The sequence below is a fragment of the Oratosquilla oratoria genome, chromosome 19 (assembly GCF_046742065.1).
Source record: "Oratosquilla oratoria isolate Oo_2021 chromosome 19, ASM4674206v1, whole genome shotgun sequence".
NCBI classification, from domain to species: Eukaryota; Metazoa; Arthropoda; class Malacostraca; order Stomatopoda; family Squillidae; genus Oratosquilla; species Oratosquilla oratoria.
In genome coordinates, this window is record NC_134795.1 from 26,679,012 (window position 1) to 26,682,439 (window position 3,428).

The following is a 3,428-nucleotide window of genomic DNA, read 5'->3' on the forward strand; positions in this document are numbered from 1 at the left end:
GTTATACCTTATATATACTTAATTCTTATTGTATATTGCTATCTTAACTAAATATCTCATTAATATATATTAGTTTTATATATTTTTTGTGTTTTGAGGTGCGCCTCGCGCATGCCTCCTGTTCGTACGAACATCGCGTGATTTTGTGTTTTAACTTTTCCTTTTCAGGAAATCGTTTAGGTTTTTGCGTTTTATATTGCATTATTAATTAGTGTCACAGAGGGCGCGCTTCAGTGTAAGAGAATAGTGAATTTAGTGATTAGTGAGTGTCAAGATGTCAGGCAAGAGGACAGTGGAGGACTTTTTCCGCGTGGAGGCCAGCAGCAGTGATGTGACTCAGGAAAGGGAGCGGAGCATTTCCGGGAGTTCAGGATCTGTGGACATTCCCACCATCTCCCGCTCGAGCTCCCTCATGTCCCTGGGTAGTGAGCCAGAGGACAGCTGCCCTAGCAGCCAGGCCAGTGACCAGGGAGACGTTGTGATTGCGGGTGGCTGCAGTATTTCGAGCCAGGAGCTGCAGTTCATCAAAGACAAGATGGCCGCTCTGACAAACTATTACAAGTTGTCCCACGTGATCTTTGCTATATTACCGAACGTACTCTCTCAATGTTTGGTCATTTGTTCAAGTTTTTCCTCTAGTCTTGCTAATCGGGGGAGGTTGGTATCTGCCCCCCCCCCTCATTAAATCCCTGGAAATTATTATCCTCACCTTCCATTGTGCTGCTCTTATCTATATTTCTAATCTTTACATTTTTGTTAATCCCATCACCAAAATCATCGGTCCTTCATTTCTTTACAAGATGCCTGGCCTCCTGGACCAAGTCCTCCCCTTCCACATTTCCTTCCATTTCCCTCAGTAATCCCTCCCCTTCTCCTTTTCCCTCATTTTCCCACGAGACCACGAGCTATCCCCTTTCCTGTAAATACAATAGGTACTTCCTTTGCGTTGATGTCCATGAAAATTTCACGTTTTCTTCAGAACTCTAATCCTCGCCGTCCATCTGACAAAAGTGTGTATTTACCTAGTTGTATTTACCTAGTTGTATTTTACGGGAAGGGGAGCTATGCTTGTGGGGTCCCGTCTTCATATCTCATTTTATCTACACTATTTTTAAATTCATGTATTGTTTTTGCACACACCACTTTCTCATCTAATTTGTTCCAACTGTTTATTACTCTGTGAGGAAAGCTGTTCTTTTTCAAGTCTCTTCTATAGCTATCTTTTTTTATTTTCTTTCCGTGTCCTCTTGTATTTCTGTTATCCCATTTGATCAGATTCTCTCTATCAGTAATTTCTATGCCTTTCATGATTCTGTAAATAGCTATCAAATCTCCTCTCTCTCTTCTTTGCTCTAGTGTCTGTAGTTCAAGTTTTTGTAGTCTCTCTTCATATGATAGTTTTGAGAGCGTTGGTGCCAGTTTTGTAATTGCTCTTCGTATTCTTTCAAGATTTTTTTATACATTTTTTTGTACTTGGTGACCATATCGTTGCTGCATATTCCAATCTTGGTCTTATCAGAGTGATTAGGATTTTCTTCACCATTTCTTCATCCAGGTATGTAAATGCAACTTTGATTGTTCTTATTAAATTATAAGTTTCTCCAAAAATCTTATTTATATGTTTCTCAGGTGACATATTATTCATAACAATGACTCCCAGGTCCTTCTCATTTTCTACTTTTTTTATTCCTTCTCCCAATTTATATGCTCCTGTTATTCTGTTTTTGCTTTTTCCAAATTCCATTATACTACACTTTTTTGTATTGAACTCCATCTCCCACTTCCTACTCCATTCCTGTACTTTATATAGATCTCTTCGTAGTGATTCACAATCTTCTTCTGTTTTCACTCTTTTCAGTAGTTTTGCATCATCTGCAAAGAAGCTCATATAGCTTTCAATTCCTTCATCCATATCATTAATATATATAGCAAACATTATTGGGGCCAGAACTGTTCCCTGCGGGACACCGCTTATTACTTCATTCCATTTTGAGTGCTGGTTTCTTATCACTACTCTCATTTTTCTTTCTTGCAAAAAGTCTTCCATCCAATTTAGCAATTTACCTTGTATTCCTCCTTCATATTCTAATTTCTTAAGCAACTTCTTATGTGGTACTTTGTCAAAAGCTTTTTTTAGGTCTAGAAATGCACAATCAGCCCATCCATCTCTTTCTTGTATTATATCTATTAGCCTTGAATAGAAACATATTAAATTGGTGACGCATGATCGTCCTTGTCTGAATCCAAATTGCCTTGGGTTTAACACTTTATTTTTTTCTAAATATTTTACCCATCTACTTTTGATAATTCTTTCACAAATTTTTGCTATTGTACTTGTTAGAGAGACTGGTCTATAGTTTGTAGGTTCTTCTTTATTTCCTCCTTTATATATAGGTACTATATTTGCTTTTTTCCAATCTTCTGGAACTTTTCCTTCTTTCAAGGAACTGTTTAGTATGCTGTGTATTTTGTCTGCCAGTTCATTCCTGCATTCTTTCAGTATCCAGTTTGCTATTTCATCTGGCCCATGCGATTTTCTGACATCAAGATTACCCAAGTGTGTTAATATTTCATTCTTTGTTACTTCTATTTCTTCCATTGGGGGGACTTTCTCTTTCCACTCAATCTCTTCAGGTTGTATATTTTCCCTTGTAAACACTGATTTAAAATGCTTGTTCATAATTTCCGCCATTTCCATTTCCTCAGTGTATTCAACTCCCCCTTGTCTTAATTTCTCCAAGTCTTGTTTGTTTTTCAGTTTATTGTTTACAAATCTGTAAAATAATTTTGGTTGGTCTTTACACTTTTCTATAACATCTTTTTCATATTTTCTCTTTTCCTCTCTGCACTTTTGTACATATTCATTTCTATAACCAGTATATATTTTCCATTTTTCAGGTCTTCTGTCTTTTTTCCATCTGGTCCAGGCTTTGTCTCTTTTGTCTTTTAACTCCCTACAACTTTTGTTGTACCAGCATTTTACATATTCTTTTTCTTGTTTTTGTCTTGGGACATACTTTTCCACTCCTTTTTTGTAAATTTTTGTCAAAATATTCCATTTCTCTTCCACTGATATTTCTTCTTTGTATATTTCTTCCCAGTTTTCTTGTTGAAAGAATTCTCTTATTTTATCAAAGTTTGTTTTTTCATACATCATTCTTCCTTTTCTATATTGTTCATTTCTTTTGATATATTTTTCTTCATTAAGTTCCAGTTCAATCAATATGTGGTCACTTTTACCTATTGGTGTTTTATATTCAATCTTGTCCACTATTCTAGGTTCAGATGTAATTATTAAGTCTAGTCTCGATGGTTCTTCTTCATTTCTATACCTAGTGTTCTCCTGTATCCATTGTGTCATTGAATGGTCAGTAATCATCTCAAGTAGAGCATTTCCCCATGAGTCATCACCATTCTTTACTGTCATT

At 36.2% G+C, this 3,428-nt stretch overlaps 1 protein-coding gene across 1 annotated transcript in view; it reads left to right on the forward strand.

Moving 5' to 3' along the window:
• Positions 1-212: 212 nt before the first annotated feature.
• Positions 213-3,428, forward strand: part of LOC143035817 (uncharacterized) — a 53,820-nt gene continuing 50,604 nt past the window's right edge. Inside the window, exon 1 of the mRNA XM_076202825.1 lies at positions 213-235. The gene's annotated coding sequence lies outside the window, so the exon portion shown is untranslated. The remainder of the gene's footprint in view (positions 236-3,428) is intronic.